The sequence below is a fragment of the Erpetoichthys calabaricus genome, chromosome 3, assembly GCF_900747795.2.
Source record: "Erpetoichthys calabaricus chromosome 3, fErpCal1.3, whole genome shotgun sequence".
Classification (NCBI taxonomy): Eukaryota; Metazoa; Chordata; class Cladistia; order Polypteriformes; family Polypteridae; genus Erpetoichthys; species Erpetoichthys calabaricus.
Window position 1 is genome coordinate 110,907,413 of NC_041396.2, and position 25,234 is coordinate 110,932,646.

Here is a 25,234-nt window from a genome sequence, read left to right on the forward strand (position 1 = left end):
TTGTTATATTCTATTAATTATTTTATAAATAATACTGAATTTGTTTTTTTCTCTCATCTATTAAATGTATTAATGAATATTTTATTAATTTTTTTGTGTTTATGTTCAGTGTGAGGCTAAATTTTGTGTCTTATTTTTAAAAATAAATTTTTTTAAAATATGTTCTTTGTATCTAGCACACTGAGCCTTGGGGGGCAGGGCCACCTGACGCTGCAGCTGGTGAGACATCTTCAGTGCTATTTACAATTGAGTAGTCCACTCATTGGCCACTTTGGCACTGCTTGATTTTGTATTTTTGCCAATTATTATTGGATTCACTGGCTTCTGAACTTATTGCTACCATTTAGAGGTGATGTTCTTTAGATTATAGAGTGGCTTAGTTTGTTTTGGCTTGCCTTTTAGATATTCATCCATCCATTTTCCAACCCGCTGAATCCGAACACAGGGTCACGGGGGTCTGCTGGAGCCAATCCCAGCCAACACAGGGCACAAGGCAGGAACCAATCTCGGGCAGGGTGCCAACCCACCGCAGGACACACACAAACACACCCACACACCAAGCACACACTAGGACCAATTTAGAATCGTCAATCCACCTAACCTGCATGTCTTTGGACTGTGGGAGGAAACCAGAGTGCCCAGAAGAAACCCACGCAGACACGGGGAGAACATGCAAACTCCACGCAGGGAGGACCCGGGAAGTGAACCCAGATCCCCAGGTCTCCCAACTGCGAGGCAGCAGCGCTACCCACTGCGCCACCGTGCCGCCACAAATAGATCAATTAATACAAAAAAAAATTGAAGACAAATCAAACCCCACCCTTGAGAAGGAGAGCATGGCCAAAGGAGAATTGGTCAGGGCTTTTTAATAGGGCAAAAATAAACCAAAAAAAAAAAGGGAAAAAATATATGTATATAAATAAATAAATGGAGAAGGAAAAGAAATGCAGAAATAATTATTTCTTCGTATTCTAAAATATTATTGATTAGATCCTGCCAGGTTTTGAAAAAATTCTGTACAGATCCTTTAACTGAGAATATGATTTTTTCCATATTTCCATATGTTCCTGGTGGTGACTGGCGGGTGGCCCTGCCTCCTGGGGGACCTGAAAATGAAAAGGCTGTGAGGAAAGAAATTGGATTTGTTTCCATACTGAATTGACCGCAATTTTAATATATATAATATTATGAAATTTACATTTAAAAAATACAATTCTGCAAATGGCAAAAAAGAACATTCCTTTGTTAAAATTAAACAAAATTATTGTGGTTATGTAAAACATACTTTCAAATCCAGCTTAATTTTGTAAAAACTGTCACCTTTGATGCTACTGTACATATGCAGTAGGCACTACTTACACCGTCACTTGTTTTCTTCAATACATATTGTGTATAATAAAAGTAAACACCATATACATACATAATGCATGCTGTCTTAACCACTATAACATATAAAATGTTTATGATAAATTAGTAATAATTAAATTTAAATAACTCAGACTAATAGAAAATGATTGTAGTAAGTAAAGCAATGAAAGAATGTTCTGTTGTACAAGTATATTTTGTAGATGTGTTTTATTTAGTACAGAGTACAATATATAGTATTTGTCACAATTCACCATAATAGTCACATATTTCTGTCTCCTAAAGGATTCACAGCCACGAATTGAGCTGTGTTAATGCTATTGTGCATACTTCTGAAAAGAAATTCAAGCACTCAGTAGAAAAAATTATTCAATAATTTGTAGCTTCAGTGTAATTAATCCTTTAAACAAACTATTGGTACACTTGAACCCACTGATTCCCAGCTAATGAATTGGTTCCCTAACTCAACAGGTTTTTAAGGTATTAATCATAATACTTTTAATTTTCAATGGTGCTTGTCATTAAAACAATTCATACTTTTATTTGCAACTCTGTGCACTTTATGCTTCGTTGCTGTTTCACGAATAGTCAATGAATTGCTCTGAACTTTTCATAACCACAAAGAGATTAATTAGTCATTCTGATCTCACAGATACTGTGTAGCCCTTTAGAAAAAAATAGGATACATAGTGTGTTTCATCCAGCTCTTGAAATATTGAACATTATTAATCTGCAAATATACTGCAGCTGGTTAAGTGAGGTTTGGATAGCCTCAATTTACATTACAAAAGTCACACGTGGCCTGATATCAATGTAAGCAAGTATTCCTTTTGGAAATCTGCTAGCGAAGTTTTCCTTAGAATATCCTGTTATTTAAGATTTGTAGAAAAAAAAAACAATATAACTTTCCTGTATAGATAAATACAAAACACTGTGGTTAGTTGTTAGTGACTGACACAAATACCATAGCTAGTCTACGAAAGAAATTTCATAAAGACTAAAAAGTGCATCATATTGCTTTCAGACATACTCCAAATCTGCATTTTAATTTCAATATTGTATCTTTTTTTTTTTAATTCAAACGTCATTAAATACTTGCCTCAAAATAGCAACAAAAGGTAATCTATCTAGCTAAATAAATCTTCCTGTTTTATAGATTTCTGAATATTTTAGTCTTTGTGAAAGGATGCTCTACACGCAATAAAAATAATAAAGATCTCTGTTAATTTCCCCATCCAAGCATAATTAAACCCACTTAATTGTTTCCGGATTCCCAACATCATCAATTGGAAGGCAGGAACCAAACTTGGATGACGTGCCAGTCCATTGCAGGACCTATTCACACACATACACAGGGCCGACTGAGAGCTGCTTTTCTACATCAGGGTGACATTACAGAACCTTAAATGTATATTAAAGACATTGTGTCATGACTGTTTAGATCTTTTCTTTAAACGAAAATGATTAATATGGCAGTGATTTTAGCAAGGGGTAGATAGCTTATCAGAACAAATTGTGAAAAGCATGTCAGATGGGAACATTGTTCATTAAATGGAAAAGATGAATTAGCAAAACAAAAGTTGAAGTTGCTAGATGATCAAAGATTAAGCGCGGAAATTTATTTGGACTTTCGTTAATTTTTAAGAAAAGTTCAGATGATCTTTTATAAAGTGTGATTCATCCTTAATAGAATGGTCCAGTGGGGTGTATAAACCTGGAAATAGAGCAGTATCATGGCAACAGCATGGACAGATGGAACAATACTTGTCCCTAAGGGGAAATTTGGCTCTTTACAGAAGTTTTTTAAATAAATAAATGCATAAATAGATAGCATGTGTGTCTATATATTAATTTGTCTATGGTCTGAATACACACCAAAGTTACTGAAGAGGAAGAATTAAGAATTAAGAAAGAAAGGAAAACTTCTGACTTGGCAGTCATAGCCACAGTAAAGCATCACGCAGACATATTGTCATTGGTATAAAGGAACTCCAGTAGTGTTTCTTGCCACACTTTTGCTGAATAATTTCATTGGCTGAAAGTTACATCACAGAATAAGAGGTTCATGATGTATCGGTACTTGACAAGAATATATAAATAAACTATTGATAAAAACTTATAGTTCACTAAAACAAATTACAAAAAATCAACAAATATCTAATTACTTACAGACCATTACACATTACAAAAGAAGGCAATTAAAGAAAACTACAAATCCAACATGCTACTTCACATTTTTATTTTCATTTTCCTTATTTTCAAAAATCACTGCACACATATTAAAATCTCCTAAGGACTACAAGGTAGAAACATTATCGCATTATTTAAAAAGGGTGATCAGGTCCATCCAAGTAACTATAGGACAATGAGCTTAAAGCACATCACAGGTAAATAAATGGAAGGTGTTATTAAGACATTTCACAACAGGAGAGGTACATACTTGTATGATTTTATTCATTTTGATTTTCAGAATCCCTTTGTTAAAATACCACTTTCCAGGCTAGTGATCACACTAAAAGAAGGAGAAATTCTGGGAAGAATGTGTAGATGGGTAAAAAATCTATTTAAACACAAGGAACAAAATGCTAGGATGAGAGTTGCTTTTTCATAAGTTAGGTGATGTTAAAAATGGTGCCCCTCAGGGATCAATGCCAGACCACAGCTCCTTTTAAAATACATAGTGATGTGAATAAGAATATAAATAACAAGCTGGTTAAGCTTGCAGATGATACCAAACTAGTTGGGTAATGAATGAGACAAATCATTACAGAAGGATCTGGACAGCATACAGGCTTGGGCAGATTTCTAGCAGAAGAAATTTAGTGTAAAATAATATTATTTATTACCAGGGTCAACTCTACTATTTAAATGAACTAGGTGGTCGCTTAGGCCTGCAAAATTTTGGTGGTGCCATTTTTTAAATAATACAGACTCTGACATATGAACACTCAGACTCAATACAACTGTCCAATTATGTCGTTTAAAATTATTTTCACGTACTAGCAATGTTTGGTCATAACGACTCCATAACAAGAACAGTGGGACAGTTTGAAACTAAAGAACAAATTTTGCAGAAATGTCATCAAGTTTTTCTTTACACAAAGAACTATAGACATATAGAATAAACTGTCAAGTAGTGTGGATGAAAGCAGGACTTTAGGGAAATTCAGGACTCAGGGTGATATTATTTTGGAGAAATTAGGTGGAAAGGATTGGCAAAATTGTTGGGCTGAATGTCCTGTTCTCCTTGAAATTGTTTTCTACAATCAATTTTATAATGTTGCATGTGTTATTCAAGGAAGTTTTAACCTGAAAGGTATGAAGCACATTTCATGGACAATTGGGGATTACTAAAGAGAATAATGGTTTTAGGACTCAGCACATTAGCCAATAATAAAGGAAAATATGTGAGGTTGTGGTAGTGAGGAGAGGAAGTCCCCATGTGAGTGACGGAACTGGAGAGGTTTCAAAAGACAAGAGACTAAGCAGTGTTTATGTTAATGAGACTTGACTACTGACTTAAAAAAACTGTTGTACGATGTTAAATAAAGGTAGAACACAAGGAAAGGATGTAACCTGTCACAGTGCATCACCTTAATATACTGTAGGGTGCTTTGTGGCACAGCTGGCTGAGATGCTGGTGAAGACTTAAAGGGAGAAATTTCTTAAAGAGAAGCAGAGCGAGGTCACCTGCTATGGAGAATTGTTTTAATTTAAGGAGCTCAGTGGTGTGCAGTGAGCTGTGACCAGAAAAATGCTGACATTCCTGAATTTCCAGAAAAGATTTATTTTGCTTATTAAACAAAGATTTTTTGCATTTCTATGTTAAAATTTGTGAAAGTGAGTTAAAAATGAATTTTTGTTAACAGGAATATTGATTGCTCAGAATTGCCAGGGAGTAAAATTGATCTTATTGTGTTTACAGAAGAGAACAATTGTTCAGTGGGATCCAAAAAAGAAGGTCATAACTAACAGATTGGTGGGCTTCGGCAGTTCATTACTTATGCTCTTAAGGGTACCACCTAAAGAGAGAGAGTGAAATGGAGAGTTTGTTCAGCTTAAGGGGATCCTTTATTCTTTTGAGCTGCTAAATATTACTGTTGTGATTCCTGCTACAGTGAAGCACAAAAAGAGGAAGAAGGCCTCAAAAACAACCAGTTGTGTCTGTAAACCAACAAGATTTTTTAAGTGCAAACTAGAAGAGAGATGCAAAACTGAAAATGGTCAAAACCTGGGAGGTCAATAAGTGCTGAAACAGCAAAGCCAAACTGCAAGATGAAAATTGAGGTCAGGAGGGCAAAATGAAAGTCAGGAAACCAAAAGGTCAAATCAGAAAATAAGAAATATTAGCAACAAGTTTAGCAAATAGTTTTTTTATCCGTGGCCCATATAAAGACATAGCAGACTAGGTGGCAATTTAAATCTACCATTGAAATTGCCTACAGGTACTAAACCTGGGTACCACACTACCCAACAGTGGGAAAGGTTACCCTGGCAACAGGAGCAAGCTGCAGTGCCCTCAAGAAACAAAAAACAGCTTCCAAAAGGAATAAAATTCAGCAATATAACACAACCATTAAGACACCAGATCTGCTTTCTTGATTTTCCCTGTATAGGCTTCACCCCAGGAAGCTTAATCCCAAATCAGGCTTGCTGTCCATATAATCCCAAAAAGGGGCCAAAGGCTTTAAAATATTTTAAAAGGTCTCAAAATGTCCAGAAAGAAAAAGCAGGAAACTGAACTTCTGGTCTGAAGGAAAACAAAAACAATGTTCCTTAACATTTAAAAAAATAATATGAAGAAAAATGGGAGTAACAGGAAAAAAGGAAAAAATGGGTTTTGCCTAAAAAGGCAAATGTAACAGCAAACAAATCCAAATATTCACAAATCAGGGCTTAAATCCAATAAATCAAAATTAAGCAATACATAAATAACAGGAATCTAGAGCTTAAATACAATCCATTTAAATACTGCCTGGGGCAGTACCCCAGTTGTCTGATCAGGTGGACACAGGGAAAACAACTAAATAAACTACATAATACAAGATAATAAACATAATCAGAATCATTTTATTATATAACTATAATGAACATAATTAATTTGTCTATTCATTTACCAAGCCAGCAGAGGGTCATAGGCCAGCTAGCGCCTTTCCCACCAAGTAACAGGTGTAGGCAGTAACAGTCCCAGGACAAAGCACAATCTATTGCAGCCAACAAAAACAAACTCAAATGAAAAACAGAATTCATAATGAAAGATAACAAAAATATTAAATAAACAAACAACACACATGAGCTAGGGATAGCACCCATGCTGAAACATAACATTTACCAAGAATTTTACCAAGTTACTTGGAGCTTTATCCTCATTTTATCCTGTTCCCTTGGTTTCTCCTAACAATGTTGTAAAAAGACGACAGAAACATAGCAAACAGGGTGCAAGGACTCTAAAAGACATATAAGCCCTTCACTATCTTGCCTAAAGATTGGCCTCACCCCAGACAGTCTGACCGCAATCTCACACACAGACGGTTTGGCCTGCACAGGCAGCTAGCTTTATGCAAATAACTTGGACTGCTTTGCAAATAGAGAAATGTCAAGCTATAAATGTCGAAACATTTAAAACAACTTCCACAAGCTCATTTTTTTAATATGGCTTTTTCTTATTTCTTTGCATTAGTTGTAAGAGATTATGAATGACACTACATATAATTTGTCAGATTTGCACCAGGCAATAATTCATGTTTTTTCTCTGTTTTCTTTTTTCCAGTTATTTATTTATTTATTTATTTGCTGTGGTGCCCTGTGTTACTGCCATCTGGTTAACAGTAGAATCCCTGAAGCCTGCGAAAAAACTCGTAATCCCAGGCCACCTTAAATTCCTTCATACCTCTCCATTAGCTTCTTTTGTTTTGTAAATGTGTCAATCAGCACAAGCAGCAAGCAGACTGCTGTCCCATCCCCCCACCGCCGCAGCTCAACTCAAGCAAAAATTTCTCCCAGCTCAAGTGTGTTTATGTTGGTGTGAGTTGCCTGGAGTTGTATAGGGTAAATAATATATCATTATTTGGAACACATGCATTTCATGTGTGTTCTGTGTCTACAAGGATCTGTGTAAATGTGAGATAACAGGAAATGTGAGAAATGCAAGAAATGTTGAACATATACCTAAAAATACCTTTTTTCATGTTATAGTACGACAAAATTTTGACATGAAGTATATAATGTGTAAATCGGATTAGGGTACAATGCTGACACGACCACTTGGGTGGTACAGCGGTAAGAAGGATAGATAAAACTAGTCATGTTGATGGTAGGCAGTTGGCTTTCAAAAGAAATGTCATTTTTTTGTGTTACCATCTTCTAATCCACTGTATTTATTTGTCTTTGAAGATATATGTCAGTGAGATTGGATTGATTTTTTAAATTATGAAATAAATAACTGCTAACAAACTCTCCTGTATCTTCTGAGTCAATTATTGACATAATTTCCCTTTTCAGAGCATCTGCAAGTTGTAAGAGATGAATTTGAATCCTGGTCCAATGTACACCTAGCATGTGTCTGAGTCTCAAATCCTTCTGAGCTTATGCTTAAAAGCTGATGCTGTTATTTTAATATTTATTACTATGATAAATGCATTTTTTGTTATTTTATATAACACTTAAGAGCAAATGTTATATGTTAAGGCATACCCATTCTTCTATAGTACCGTTTCCAGTTTTGAACCCAGCTGAATCATAAAAAAATTAGATTTTCTTCCTCTTTCTTTTAAAAACAGGATGAATCTGGACGGAACTCACACTTCTCCTAAAATAAGAAAAAAAACAATACATTTAAAATGTCACGTACATCCCAAGCAAACAGGACTATCAATCAAATTGTGGTCATTTAAGGTATCAACATTTGCCATGTCCCGTTAGCAACTAGGTGTATCCAATCATGTAATGAATTCCTTTTTTTTAGTAGTGACCTAATCAATGAATTGTATAAATAAAGCGCAGAAGACACTTTTTTTCTTTGTAACATGTTGCTAATAAGATGTGCACTTGTTGCCTCTTGCGAGATTTAGATAAAGAATAATGATTGATGCTTTCTCCTGCCTGTTTTTTATTGCTTAAATCAGAGCATTCCAGTGGGGGTTGTCTGTATTCATAATTTTTCTTCCACACAGTGTATCAGTTAGACTCTTAAAGGAGCTTCATGGCCTAAACTCATTTTTGTAATGAAATCTCAAAACAGACAAAGCATGCAAATATTACAACATTGTACTACCAGATCAACTATAACACATACATTACGACTCAACTAAATGTCTACACCTGACAGAAAATTAGTCCAGTTATTTGTATTTTTCTTCACAGGAGATTTTAATGTAATAGAATGAAATAATTTAGATAGGTATGGCTCTGATTTGACATGTACAGGCACATATAGCAGCATTTACTTAAGGCATTTGCCATTGACACATTTCCTACTTAAAATACATAGTTGAAGTATTCCTTAGATATCAGTGATTCATACATATTTGTAGTTATTTAGCAATATTAAGGTTTAGATTTGAGCTAAAATTTCATGCAATAGAGAATCACATTTTAAATAAGAGCATTTTTATTTTGTATCTTGTACATACTGAAAAAACAAAAATTTAAAAATACTGGGTTACTTTAGAAATGTTATTTACTATTAATTTCTAGTCCAATACATGCCAGCACTATTTTAATAGATAATCAGGCATAAAACATGACATAATTTTGTGTTAGGTTCAAAGTTAAACTCATATAAATGTGACATGTGGAAAATGTTATTGCTGACCACTCTGTCAGCTAAACAATCATTTTAAAGTGAATGGCTGCTAATTTTATAATAATAATAATTCATTTTGAATGTTGGGTAATGTTGGGTTGTAAAGAGGGTGCCAGTGCCACATTATTGATTCAGCAATCTTGTTTGAATTTCCACACCTGGTCAAATTTCACGTTTTTGCACTTTTTTCCTGTGTCGGCTTGTGTTTTATTTTGGGTTCTCCAGTTCTTCTCCTAAATCCCTTGGTGAGTGTGACTGTGTTCCTCTGATGAGGTTTTGTTTACCAGATATTTTCAGGATAGGCTCTGCGCCTCTGCAACTCCAAATTGGATCACGTTGGTTTAATAATACTCTATATGTGCTATTTCAAGGAGTCATTGTTTTATTCAGACTCAAATACACTTATAGCAGTGCTTAAAGTAATAGGTCACCAAATGGGATTGCATGATTTTCATTTTTAATTGGCTTATTATTTGCTTTGCTAAGCTTTATTTACATTTGACTACCCTGGTATTATTTACGGCATGTGACATGAATGATTGTGCATCAAGATGCCACTCGTTCTAATAAAATGTAAAACTGATGTTTCAGGTTCCTACAGAACAATTTCAATCTAAAATAAGGAGACACACACTATATGCTATAAAACCAAAACCCACAAAAACATACATCCTGTGAAAATAAGCACACATGAAAACATCACAATATATTCTTATCTTGAGTAGGTTTTAGACTGTATATTAGGTATTCATAATTGAGCACGCAGAGTTTATATAAGTTGATTAGTTGATCTGATGAAAACAATTTATTTGGGTTGTAGCAGTAGGGGGCACTAGTGCTCCCTTGAACCCTCAGGTACCACTCCAAACTCCAGGTAAAGGTATAACTTTTCTTATTTTTATTATAAATACGTGCACAAAGCACCCTCCATTCCACACTACTCATACAATACAATACAATAATCACTACAATAACCAATCCTCCTCTCCCAGACACTTAGCCACCCTTCCTCCCAGCTCAGCTCAGTGTCTGGGCTTTCCCACAGTCCTTTTATATCCCCTGACCCGGAAGTGGTTCCAGCCCAACAATCCATAAGTCCTCATCACTTCCGGGTCAAATTAAAAGTCCTTTTCTTCAACCCCGAAGCCCTTCGTTCCTTCTGATCATGTGATCATGATGCACTTCCGGGTTATAGGGCACGTAGCACTCTGCAAGCCGCCCTACAGCGGCTCCTGGTGGTCTCCATGGTATCCAGCAGGGTTGTTTATAAACACTACAATGTCCATAATGCCCTGCTGGAATTTGGGGAACTTCCATGTTGCTGGGAGGGATCCATCTGGCAGCCTGGAGGTGTGGACCGGAATATTTGGCCGGCCATCCCTCACAGGGTTTAAGCAGTTTTTGATTCCCTCCAGTGAAATAGTTCAGATAAAGTTCTATCTGCTTCTGGAATTTGCAAATTGCAATAAATGTTTACTTACTGAATATGAGATAAAATAGACATTTAGAAATAACACATTGAAATAAATTAAGACAGATATGAGTTTCTGAGTAAACAGGGTGGTGGCGGAAATTGGGCTACTGTTGGCCGAAGAAGAAAAAGGAGAAGAAGAGGGGGGAGATGTGTCCGGGGGCAGGAGGAGAGGAGGAAAGTAAAGGGTGGAACTGAGGGTAGGGAATTTGAATGTTGGCAGTATGACTGTTAAGGGGAGAGAGTTAGCAGATATGATGGAGTGATGGAAAGTTGATATATTGTGCGTGCAAGAGACTAAATGGAAGGGGAGTAAGGCCAGGTGGATTGGAGGTGGATTCAAATTGTTCTATCATGATGTGGATGGGAGGAGAAATGGGGTAGGAGTTATCCTGAAGGAACAGTATGTCAAGAGTGTTTTGGAGGTGAAAAGAGTGTCAGGCAGAGTAATGATTATGAAGCTGGAAATTGGAGGTGTGATGATGAATGTTGTTAGTGCATATACACCGCAAGTTGGGTGTGCAATGGGTGAGAAAGAAGTTTTTGGAGTGAGTTGGATGAAGTGATGCACAGTGTACCCAAGGGACAGAAAGTGGTGATTGGAGCGGATTTCTATGGGCATGTTGGTGAAGGGAACAGTGGAGACGAAGAGGTGATGGGTAGGTATGGTGTCAAGGAGAGGAATGAAGAAGGTCAGAGGATAGTGGATTTTACCAAAAGGATGGACATAGCTGTGGTGAATACGTATTTTAAGAAGAGGGAGGAACATAGGGTTACGTACAAGAGTGGAGGAAGATGCACACAGGTAGATTACATCCTATGCAGAAGAGTTGATCTGAAGGAGACTGAAGACTGCAAAGTGGTGGCAGGGGAAAGTGTAGTTAAGCAGCATAGGATGGTATTCTGTAGGATGACACTGGAGATCAAGAAGAGGAAGAGAGTGAGGGCAGAGCCAAGGATCAAATGGTGGAAGCTGAAAAAGGAAGACTGCAAGGTTGAGTTTAGGGAGGAGGTGAGACAGGCACTGGGTGGCAGTGAGGAGTTACCAGACAGCTGTGAAACTACAGCAGATGTAGTAAGGGTGACAGCAAGAAGGGTGCCTGGCTTACATCTGGAAAGAGGAAAGAGAAAAAGGAAACCTGGTGGTGGAATGAGGAAATACAGGAGAGTATACAGAGGAAGAGGATGGCAAAGAAGAAGTGGGATAGTCAGAGAGATGCAGAAAGTAGACAAGATTACAAAGAGATAAGGCGCAAGCTGAAAAGAGAGGTGGCGAAGGCTAAAGAAAAGGCGTATGATGAGTTGTATGAGAGGTTGGACACTAAGGAGGGAGAAAAGGATCGGTACCAATTGGCTATACAGAGGGACCGATCTGGGAAAGATGTGCAGCAGGTTAGGGTGATAAAGGATAAAGATGGAAATGTACTCACAAGCAAGGAGAGTGTGTTGAGCAGATGGAAAGAGTACTTTGAGAGGCTGATGAATGAAGAGAACGAGAGAGAGAAGAGGTTGGATGATGTGGAGATAGTGAATCAGGAAGTGCAACGGATTAGCAAGGAGGAAGTCAGGACAGCTATGAAGAGGATGAAAAATGGAAAGTCCATTGGTCCAGATGACATACCTATGGAAGCATGGAGGTGTTTAGCAGAGATGGCAGTGGAGTTTTTAACCAGATTGTTTAATGGAATCTTGGAAAGTGAGAGGATGCCTGAGGAGTGGAGAAGTGTACTGGTGTCGATATTTAAGAATAAGGGGGATGTGCAGGACTGCAGTAACTACAGGGGAATAAAATTGATGAGCCACAGCATAAAGTTATAGGAAAGAGTAGTGGAAGCTAGGTTAAGAAGTGAGGTGATGATTATTGAGCAGCAGTATGGTTTCATGCCAAGAAAAAGCACCACAGATGCAATATTTGCTCTGAGTATGTTGATGGAGAAGTTTAGAGAAGGCCAGAAGGACTTGCATTGCGTCTTTGTGGACCTGGAGAAAGCATATGACAGGGTGCCTCGAGAGGAGCTGTGGTATTGTATGAGGAAGTTGGGAGTGGCAGAGAAGTACGTAAGAGTTGTACAGGATATGTACGAGGGAAGTGTGACCATGGTGAGGTCTGCATTAGGAGTGACGGATGCATTCAAGTTAGAGGTGGGATTACATCAGGGATCGGCTCTAAGCCCTTTTTTATTTGCAATGGTGATGGACAGGTTGACAGACGAGATTAGACAGGAGTCCCCGTGGACTATGATGTTTGCTGATGACATTGTGATCTGCAGCGATAGTTGGGAGCAGGTTGAGGAGACCCTGGAGAGGTGGAGATATGCTCTAGATAGGAGAGTAATGAATGTCAGAACGAACAAGACAGAATACATGTGCGTGAATGAGAGGGAGGTCAGTGGAATGGTGAGGATGCAGGGAGTAGAGTTGGTGAAGGTGGATGAGTTTAAATATTTGAGATCAACAGTACAGAGTAATGGGGATTGTGGAAGAGAGGTGAAAAAGAGAGTGCAGGCAGGGTGGAATGGGTGGAGAAGAGTGTCAGGAGTGATTTGTGACAGACGGGTATCAGCAAGAGTGAAAGGGAAGGTCTACAGGACAGTAGTGAGACCAGCTATGTTATATAGGTTGGAGATGGTGACACTGACCAGAAAGCAGGAGACAGAGCTGGAGGTAGCAGAGTTAAAGATGCTAAGATTTGCACTGGGTGTGACAAGGATGGATAGGATTAGAAATGAGTACACTAGAGGGTCAGCTCAAGTTGGATGGTTGGGAGACAAAGTCAGAGAGGCGAGATTGCTTTGGTTTGGACATGTGCTGGGTATATTGGGAGAAGGATGCTAAGAATAGAGCTGCCAGGGAAGAGGAAAAGAGGAAGGCCTAAGCGAAGGTTTATGGATGTGGTGAGAGAGGACATGCAGGTGATGGGTGTAACAGAACAAGATGCAGAGGACAGAAAGATATGGAAGAAGATGATCCGCTGTGGCATCCCCTAATGGGAGCAGCCAAAAGAAGAAGATGAGTTTCTGAGTAGATTATCCCATTCAAGGTCACAAGGCATTCTGAGTCTTTAACAGAAGCAATTGGCTCAAGAATAGAAACAGTCTTAGATTAGAAGACTGTTTAACACCAGGCAGATACGAACATAACTGCACTCATTCATATACCTTAGAGAACTTAGAATCATCATTTAATGCAACTGAACTATTAAATGAAACTAGAATTCAACAGTGAAAATGAAGTGAACAGAGTGTACATTCAGGAGGAGCACTGCCTGGAATAGAAACTCTGTAACACGTCTGAAAGTGGTAAAGCAATCTATGATCAGAGATTAGGTCATTGTGGCTAAGGATTTGCACTGGTATCTGAAAGTTGCCACTTCAAATCCTGTTACTACCAGAAATTTTTAACCTGAAAATTGATCCAGGGTTGCTGTACAATGGCTGACCCTGCACTTTAACTCCCAAAAGTCAAGTAAAAAGACAATTTCCCATCCAGGATTAACAAAGTATATCAAATCAATAAAAACTATCATTGCTCCCTAGTCATTCTTAGCTTTATGGAGTCAAACCTAGCTGCAACAGCATCTAAAGAATATGAAAAAGTTCAACCTCAGATTAACTCAGATGTCAATAAAAGACTGCAGATCTGCAAAATGTAGAATTTCTTTCAAAAGTATAAGATGAAATCCCAGGCTTTACCTTCTACTTTATACTGTTAAGGGGTTGTGCCCAGGTATTTAAAAGGCAAGTCTATTTAGCTCTATTGTCAAGTGCAATACCAGTACAGCATTTAACAGAGCTGCTGTAAAATCAAGAAGGACCATCACAAGTGAGAGGACTGGACAAAGCCATTACACCTTCTTTATTGGTTTAATTTCTTAAACCATTGTCACAATCAATTAATTTTCAGAATTTTTGTGCTATTTATGGTTGGTAAATTCGGAATCCTTTCTGCTTGCAAGACCATAACCCTTGCTACAGCAATGTTTTAAAAACTCCATATCAGTAAATATGAAGTGAAAGAAAATGTCATATAAGCAATGTCGAGGGCATTACTGCAGCATGTAGTACTGTTTTCTGATGTGCAAACATCACGAAACTGCTGGATCTGTACTTCACTTCATAAGATGCTTGTCTCCTGTTTTACATGAATTATTCCTATCAGCTGCTCTTGGAAAGATATTTTTACCTTTTTATTGCCACTTTGCAATTCATTTCATTAAAGCATGTATTCCAAAAATTCTATCAATATTCATGTTCTCAGAACCTGATAATTTCCTTCCTGCACAAAAGTATCAGTTTTATTTTTGTAACGGATTTGGTTGTCAGGTTTGTATTTAATATCTGGATTAAACATTTGAATATTGCTAGAATCTTTTACTTGTGGCTGTTGGTATTTTAGATGCCTAAAAAAAGGTTTATTGACAAAATTCTTCATATGGGTCTAAAACTATACTTGTTACTCTTCAGCATTACATTACATGACTAAATGCAAGCTTTCACACAATATTTCCAAGCAATATACAGTAATTTAAATATGAAGTGATATAATATTACATATTATTGAACATAATAGTGAATAAATGCAAGCAGTTAGACTTTGTTTCTGTGATTGGGAGCAGAGCATTGTTGAACACTTGAGACAATTACTGAAAAATAAATAAGTTAAATATATACTGTATACAGTATACTGTATAGGAGACAACTTGTAAATCCACCCCAAGTCAGGGGCTGGCACTTTCACCACTTTCCCTCTGGTGACAAACATTTCGAGGGTATATGACATCAGTTCCAGTTCTAGGGCTCCTGGAGCCATCCCTTCTACCTCACCGCCTTCATAACCATCTTTCTCCAGTCTAATGATAGCCTCTCGTCTATGAAGACGTTACTTGCAACACACGTTAACTCGTGCTTGTTATGTTTGTTTTGTAATATACAGGGTTTGCCTGAGGGTATACAGTATATACAAGGGTGGGCAAATGTAGGTTTACAGTTGTTCTTATGGAAAAATGCATGCAGGTTATGTTTATTACAATAGCTTTATTAACTTTATTAACTGTAAAGAATGTCACAATTGCACAATGCACTTTGGTACAGTCTCATAAGTGCTCAAATAGGTGGCTTTGCATACTCACAGCTGTAAACCTATTTTTGCCCACCCGTGTGTATGTGTGTATGTGTGTGTGTGTATATATATATATATATATATATATATATATATATATATATATATATATATATACAGTGGAACCTCGGTTCACGAACGTCTCTGAACACGTACAAATTGGGTTACGACCAAAAAGTTTGCCAGACTTTTGCATCTGTTCACGACCACACACTCGGTACACGAACAAGCCAGTTTCCCTTTCAGTTTGTGCGTGCCGATGATTTCCGCACGTGTTCAGTCTCTACCTGTGCATTCCCTGTGCAGCGAGCGAGAGAGAGAGAGAGGGCTGGCCGCATAAGGCCGAGAAGGCAGTTAAAGAATGCACCGGGCATTGTTTTAACCTCGTTCTATTTAATGAAGACTTTTTTCTATTCAATTTTAACCTCCACTTCACTTCTGTTTACAGCGATTGGTTCATAGTGTGCATTGTTGCAATGTTACTTTTCTTGGCTGTTTATTAAATTATGGATTTTTCAAATGTTCATGATTTTCCCTGTGCTTAAAACTCATTAAAAAAAAGTGTTTTTAGTGAGCGGTTCGTAGCGCTGCAGCGCAAACTCTTGCAATGTTAGTTTTCTCTGTTGTTCAAGGTTTTCTCAGTGTTATTCAATGTTTTTACATTTAGTTGTCACTTCTGCTGATAGACACAATCTCTTATCTGACATTTTGTGCTTTTCAGAGTGAAGAAGAGCTTTAAGTCATACATTACAGCTCTATCAATGGCTAATTTGGCTTCATACTTATTACACCATGATAGAAAACACGGATGTTATATTTATTTACTTATTTATTTTTACTTGTTTGTAGATGTACATTTTTGTTTTTGGGTACCTTTTGGACTTATAACTCAGAGGTAAATAGTAATATGGCTTTGCCCATCTGTCTACTGAGTCAAATTGCCATGTGTACTTTTCTTTAAGCAAAGCCTATGCCATGCACAAGTTACACTGATTACAAGTTCAAAACACACAGTATACATGTTGGGCCTGGATCAGACATAATATGTAGGTCCGCGGGCGGAAAGGAGAATTAATTTTTTTGGGAGTGGTCAGGAGCAGGATAAAACGGGGCCAGAATCAGACATTCAGCGCAGACTAGAAGGACTTAGTCTGTTTTATATAATAAAGTGTATTTTCTTTTGGCATAGCAGTGGGCACATGGCATGCATGTCCTTTTTTCGTGGGCCTCACTACTTCAATTACATACTGACAGTCCTTGTAGGGTTACATCATCTGCAACACATTCCTGCTGGTCAAGACGGCAGGTCACATGTGAAAAATCAATGCTGCCAGCTTCCAGGACAGTAGTCAAAGTAAGCCACAGGTTTGACAGCTAGAATGGCAGTCATAAGGCCATTGCTAAAATTGAAAATTAAGAAAAAGGGGCTTTCTGGACTAGGAACCATCACCAGTCTAAATGCACTCTGAAATTAAAGGATAGACCAAATAAACAGTTGGAGATATGGATACTAAACAGCTTTTAAGTTGTGTTACAGATGTTGTCCTGTGGGGCACCTGTCGTGCCAGCTGTTGAAGTAAAGCGTGTCTTCTGATTCTGTTTGGCTTTGGGTCAGCCAGACCTGTCTCCTTTTAGTTTCCTCCAGTTCCCAATTTCCTTTTGGTGGTGTAATCAACAGTACTCTCTGACTCCTTGGCTTTACTTGTAATTTCACTATAGTGTTTCTTAAGGATGGCTGCCATTGGGTCGTGCAGGATTTCAAATCACTGTTGCATTTAATAGAATGGGTTGTGCATGGTTTGTAAAATGTGTTGCGTTGGATTGCTGCAGGCTGAGCAAGCATGGCTCATCTGTGGTGATTCTCCAAGGGGAGATGGATCTCGAAGACACTAAGAAGGCCAAGATTGGGTCGCAAGAAAAACAATAGTTTAGGAAACCCTGCTCTAAAGGGTTATAATTGTCCATCTGTCTTACTTTGTTATTTGTCTTTTTCTCACCATTATTATAGCAGCACACAGGCAATATTGTTCAAATAACGCTTCAGAGGGTGTAACAACACATTTTGTTCCAACTATGTCTTTGTAAAGACAGGAGGTTTGTAAGTAATCAACAATAGTTGGGTCACCTGGAGGAATTGTTTACATAAACTTTCAAGGTTTAATTCATGCCCATTGCTGCAGAAAACCGGTAAGTTGTTAACCCATTAATTGTTCCCTGAAAAGTCCTTTTTGTGTAACTCAGGGGTGGGCAAAGTCAGTCCTGGAGGGCTGCAGTGGCTACAGGTTTTTGTTCCAACCCAGTTGCTTAATTAAAAAAAATCCTTGTCAATCGTTCAATTTCATAGCTTGTTAGTGCTTTAACTCTGCCATGTCAAGTAATTCTCATATTCTACACTTATTTTTCCTTTCTAAGGATATCATCCAAATGATTTGAAGTCTAAAACTGATGAGTAATTCTCATTGTTTCACTTTTTTCTCTTCACTTTCTTTCCAAGTATTTAATTAAACCAAATAGTGCATGATAAATACATACAAATGGAAACAAGCTAAATGGAGAAATGCCGGTCTCTTTTGTCATTTGCATCTTATTGCTGATAAGGAGACAATTAAAAAACAAGAATACAGCTGTTTAAGACTAAAATAAGCAATAAGGGTTTGAAATTTTAATGAGCGAGACAAATAAAATGAAGCGTAAGTGTTACTTGAGCAATAAGTGCTTTTTATTAAGCAATTGGGTTGGAATAAAAACTTGCCGCCACTGCGATGTTGCATATAAACACATCTATAAATTACCATTTTGTTATATAAAGCAGGTGGCATTAGCTCTTAAAGCCTTAAGTTATGCAGTTAAGAAAAAACACTTCAACTAAACACAAAGTGTCTTGTTTGTCATATTAGTGGCATAACTAAATCTTATGACTCATTCTTGTCCAGGACAAAGTTTCTAAAGTGTTATGAGTATGTTCTAAGGATAAAAATAAAGTTAGCTAAAATGTCTGTAGCACAACCATAAATTCTTTGGGCTGTAGTTCATAAAGATTTATTATGGAAATTGACAGTGGCTTTTCTGAAGAGGGCAGACAGATCTGCCTTAAATACAAAACATTGCCAAACTGTTATTTTAAATGTTTTTTTTTTACTTTCCATTGTTTAATGCAAAGTGCTACATTGAACTGATTACCTGCATGCATCCTTGAAACAGCAAAACAAATAGTAATGATGATCATAACAAATATAAGAACTTAAGATTTACAAACAAGAATTCCATTATGCTCATCGTTACCTAGCTCATTTTTAAATCACCCCAATGCCTCATTGAGACATTTTTAAAAGCTAATAGGGTCTATGCCTGTGTGTCTCGATAGTTGTTTCCCTGATTCCATCTTCTATTTGTCATTATCTGACATATGTTTTTCATTTTCTATTCTCATTTCTTGACTTTTAAATATCACCAAGGCTTTGTTCTGAGGTTTGAAAAGCCAAGTTTACATTTTATTTTTATTTTGTGAAATTTCTAACAATGTTAAAAATGAAATACATTCTCCCATGACACCATTTTGTTTGCATTATAGGCAGAGCCAGTTTGCAAGTGTGTGGTACATGACATCATCGTGTCAAAGGTGTATTGGTCAGACTTGTACATTTCCTGATCATCCAAGTTTGTGCATTTTCAAAGAAAATACTTCAGTGTTTCTTGATTAGTGTATCCTGATTTTATGGCTATGAATTCACTTCTATTTTTAACAAGATTTTGACACAGAGTTTTGGCATAGAAAACCTACTGGCTTCTGACTCTTCCTTCTTTGTTTATCTCACTTTGGTTTAATATCTTAGGCCTGTTTGAAAATTTGACTGCTTATTTTCGACCTTGGCCTGTTTTTGACTTTGACTCCATCTCCCGATTGGATTATTACATTTCATTGCTGTCACATTGTAAAGTCAATACAGTATTCACTTAGTTTACGCCAGTGTAAGTCACTATTTAACTGAACAAAATTATGTTGGATCAGCTTTCTTGATGCCTTTGTAAACATGAATCCCCTAGCAGACGAAAGCTTCATGGTCTTCAGGTAGCCTTCTTGTTCAATTCCCTTAGCCCATTAGTAGTGTACTGCCAAGGTGAAACAGGAAGGCACTTGTAAATGAGAGCTGAAAATGAAACCTAGTCAAGTTTGCAACCAGAAGATCAATTCTATTGTACATGATGCCCTCAAAAACTGAAACCAAAAGTCATTGTCAGAATTTTGCAGCAATTGACTCTTTATCAGGAAATTGTAGCCAAAAAATTACACTTGCCAAAGTTTGCACTTTTTATCCCTAATCTCGGATAACATGGCATTGGTTGGCATGAGCCTTTATGCAGTCACTTTGATGACGTGTAGTTCCTGGCAATCCCTGGATAGCAACCGTAAACAGAATTTCCACAACACAGCAGTGTTGATAGAAAACAAATTAAATGTAACCAATGGAAAAATATTCTGAGCAAAATTAAGTAATAGGTTTGGGTTTTCCTGTGTTTAAAAAACACAAACAGAGCCAGATCTTCCATGACAGATGCAAAACAATGTCACAGAAATTTCAAAAATAAACCTGATTATAACAAGTAGTACATGGCTTTTAGTCCTACAATGCTCTTGGTTGTTCTCCTCTGTGCAGTGTCTGGTGCAGCCTTGTCTTTGTAGAGTAGTGACCAAGAACGCTCACAGCACCACCAAGCAGAATTGCATTCCCCCTTGAATTATATTTAATAGCATTCTTCATGAAATATCCTCACAATTTATAGTCATTTTGACTTACTCTTGTACAAATACAGTTAAGGCAGTACTTTAATATCATTACTGAATAAATATGCACACAAAAGGAATTAATGATCATTATATTAGCATATTTAAAAATATAAAAATGTAACCATGTGGTGGGTTGGCACCCTGCCCGGGATTGTTTCCTGCCTTGTGCCCTGTGTTGGCTGGGATTGGCTCCAGCAGACCCCCGTGACCCTGTGTTTGGATTCAGCGGGTTGGAAAATGGATGGATGGATGAAAATGTAACCATTATGCAACAAAACAGTTTAATAATTTAATTCCCAAAACTGCATTCTCCACCTGTGGAGAGACAAAGCCTATATCAGCAGCATCAAGCACAATGATGGAAACAACCCTGGGTGGGATTTCAACCCATTGCTGGGCACATTTACAAACACACCCACACCTGGCCAAATTAAAGGCATGGATTACCCACCCAGCTCGTGTTTCGATGAGGGATGACACCAGTGTAGCCAAAGAAAATCCAAAGCAACACGGGGATAACATGCAGACCCCCACAAAGGCAGCATGTCTTACCATTGGATACTTGACATCTGAGGCAGCAGTGTGCTCCACAGTGCCACAAATCTCCTAACTTTCATTTACAGTTTAATTTGTATCACATTTGGTTTAATAAAAATTGATAACAGTAATGCAATTAATTAATTTATTAGGTATTGAAGATACCTGGATGTAAAGTTTATAGTAATAATCCACACTTTTTCATAATATTGTGGCTTGTTTATTTTTTTGTGATTTTTGCAATTATCATTGTCATCACAAGTGCACCCTAAAAAAAATGTCAAAATGATCAAAACACAGATGTCATCCATCATGTTCTCATTGTCTTATGTGAGTGATTTGTGTAACCAACAGAGCTACCCTTTACAATTACAGCAGGTCATTAATTGTTTGCTACAAATAGCATAATGCTAAAGGGCAGCAGCATAGTGACTCATGTTTGGGCATTTCCTACATTTTGACTTGTAAATTGCAAATAGAGGAACAATGACTATAACAGCAGACTGTGGAATTATAAACATTTTCAGTGCATACTATAAATCATTTTAAAATACACTCACTGCCTAGTACAATGCTCATATTGGATCAGTCTGTGCTGACATTTATAATGAAATAAATCTTGATCTCGCAAGTGGCCCTTAATAAAGGCCTCTATAAAACATGAAATAATACTAAAAAATATATGTCATATAAAGTTAGATAAGGAAAAATATACTTGTATTATAGATAAATGTGCCACATCTGCTACTCAGATGTCATCTTTTCCTTCTGGAAAAATGTATTTTGGACATCCAAAAGAACAAAAACGCTTATGATGACTAAACCTGATAGATGAAACTTTAAGTGCAGTGAAGATCAAATCCCATATTTAACTTATTGGTCGCAACTAAAACTTCTGTACAGTTTCAAAAACCATAAGGATAACAGCTTATAATCCATTCACAGCTGTATGTCAGTATAGTTGCAAAGCCGATGAGTCATTCTCCTTTTGGGAGAGAGTGGGTACTTGATCTAGTAGAATAGATTTATCACATTTAAAAGTGTAAATTCCACAAAGACTCTCATACTTACAGGTGGCATAACAAGTCAACACCCTTTCCTTTCTTGCTATCAAATGGAATGAATTAAGCCAGCCATGATATATAGAGTGACTCACTTGGATAAAGAGGCATCAGTGCCCCATTGTTTATATGTGTACCTTTGTGACCCCCTTCTATTTATTCCTATTTTGTGTGCTTTGGTTATAACACAGACCCCTTTTCATACACTTTTGCCACCTTGCTGATCATTCTGTACTTAGTGATGGCTCAGTGTGCCTACCATCACCTTACAATACTAAACTCATTTAGTATAATTATTTTGTTATACACATATTGTCCAACAACATTACAGTACTAAATACATTATATAATGCATTCATCCTTAAGAGTAGATGGATAGACTAAAATCATCAGAATAGTAATTCAAAGAGGAACATGTAAATTAATGGGTAGAAATGAAGTGTGATACTTTCGAGAGTTGCAACATCAAAGCTGGTTTCTGATCAGTAACAGCTGCAATGTCAAAATGCTGACTGTAGGTGACCTGTGCTGAGCAGCTTAAGCAAGAATTGTGGGCTGCTGACGAGATCACCAGCAGAAGACTTATGTGCTTATGGCATATGGTTGCAGCGGCCCTATACGCCACCTGAAGTCCGTGAATAATTTTATCATAAAATAATTGAAGACAGAAATCCAGCAATCCAGGACATACAGTATCAAAGAAGCATTTAAAGGAGAGAAGCAGAGACTACATACATAGTATAATGTACAATATACATTTATTATGACATTAAAAAATTGGATGGCTGTGATTAATGTGGATACATTGTAGAGCAAAAAGTGGAATACAGAGAAGTAGCTGAAAAGCAAACCAAGAGGGATATTCAAAGAATAGTTTCAGATATGCAGCAGGGATCAGAGCCAAAAAGAGCAAAGAGTGATTAGCAAACCAGAATCATTAGAGAAAAAAAAAATCAAAAGATGAAAATAAAACCAAAAAAAAATCCTTCGCCTGACTAAATCAGAATTCTGAAGTTTTGGCTGAAGTTATTTAATTTCAGAATTAAAAAAACAATGCACACCATCTGTCTTAAACAGCTGCTTCTATAATGTATGAGCCAGGGTTTCATTCCTGACTTTAATGTCTTTTCCTGATATTTTTATCATGTTTTTGTCTTTTGAGAAATCCTTTGTGATTAATATTATTGAGTATTACTTATTTCCTTCTTCTTCTAATTTATTATTTCTTAACTAACACTAACTTGTTCATTAATTTTAGTATTATGTTAATTGACTTTGGGATGTTCCTAGTGTTATGCATAACTTGAAGTAGGACACAGGGAAACAGATGGAGAGCAGGACCAGGAGAATGGACATCAAGTAAAGTAGCCAATAGACTCGGTAACAGAAGGTGTGTTCAAATTCTCATCAAACCAAAACACTAAACAATAATCAAGGTCTTTCTGACAGAAATAAGAGCTCTTAACCAAAACCTAACTCCTAACCTCAACTTTGTTTATATCTGCAAACTTGGATTACCAAGAACTGCACAACATCAACTTTTTATTTTGTCAGTGTTGTGCATCTTTTGGGAGGCATTGAATGGCAATGCTGTATAAACCAATGCTTAAAACAGCAGTGCAGAAGAAAAACAAGATGGCGTTGGAAAAAGATGCAACAAAATGTATACCTATTGGAAAACAATATCTAAGCAGAGCTTAAAAAACTACATTTGAGTATGAAGTATGACAGAAAGAGATCAGAAAAATTAGCAAAAAATGAATAAAGAACACAGATCATATCTCCTTGTCTTCTGTCTGTTGAACCTGAAGAGATTGGGCACCCTGACGTTGCACTTGCAAGACCACCGTTAGCCCTACATAAGATCTTAGATGCCTAAGTATTGTTGCTGAAGTATTAGCTTTTCTGCTCAGGTTGTTGGGCCCATTTTGGATTTCTTAATTTTTTTGTAATTTTTTTTAAATTCTCCTGGTTTTAGCTCTTTCTTTGTTTTTCTTTTTCATTTCAGACTTAGTGTCATTCTTGGGTAGGTTGTCTCTTTTAAGTAACTTATTCTTCACTGTTTGATCGATTTTGATTTTTTACATGTTTTATTTTGTTGAAACTGAATCTATGAGACAGCCACCTTAACTACTTCATAACTGTGCTATTCAGTTCCTGAATGTAAATTTCATCGAAGTTGATTCAGAAATTTCTTACAGTACTGTATATATAATTGTTTTGTTTTTTTTATAAAATAGATGAAGCAACCTTTTTGTTGCAAAGAGAAAGAAATTAAGGAATACTCTGAGTGATTCTTTCCTGCCTATCCAGCTTCTAACTCTAAACTGGAAATTGATAGAGTAGAAGCTTAGTTTGATTTATGACTTCAACTAACCTAAAATGCGTTATTTCATAATCATTTTGAAATTCTAATGCTTAGAAATAAGAGTCTCAACTACAAATACATCACTCAGCAGTTTGTCAAATTTCATGAATGTAAGTGCAGTATACAGTATGACTAGGGTTACTAAGGCTGCATCTTTAGGTGCGTCTTGGGTGGCCTACTTTTCATCTTAGTCATTTTTTCAGTCAGCTTAGTGTCTGTATTATTATCCATGTTAGTGTCTGTATTACAGTATTATCCAGCGTTCTTGCTACTTACTGAGCTAACTTTAAGGTTGTGTACCAAAACAGCATACAGTGTAAGCCAGCAACCAACCCAGCATCAAATATCTCAGAAAATATACTGTATCTCTATTAAAGAATAAAACCTTTGACTTTTAATACGTTTATGGGGTTTAAATTCTCCCTTAACTAAGTGAAGTATCTGTGAGTGCAAAGTTATTTAAATCTTTTCTACTCAAAAGTTTTTTTTTGTATTGAAAATGAAAGTAGTCTTCCAGAATTTAATAAGAACCAAACTTAGTTTGTCTGCTTCATCATTATACAGTAAGCAAACTCAGTCCTTTCACAAAATCTATTTGGAGCTCTTATGTGCTTTGGAAATTGAGAACCATCATAAACAAAAATATTAGGTTACACACAATAACATGTTTAGGTAAAGCTGACAGGTGGGCTGCAGAAGCTATAAATCGTATTACAAAAAATCA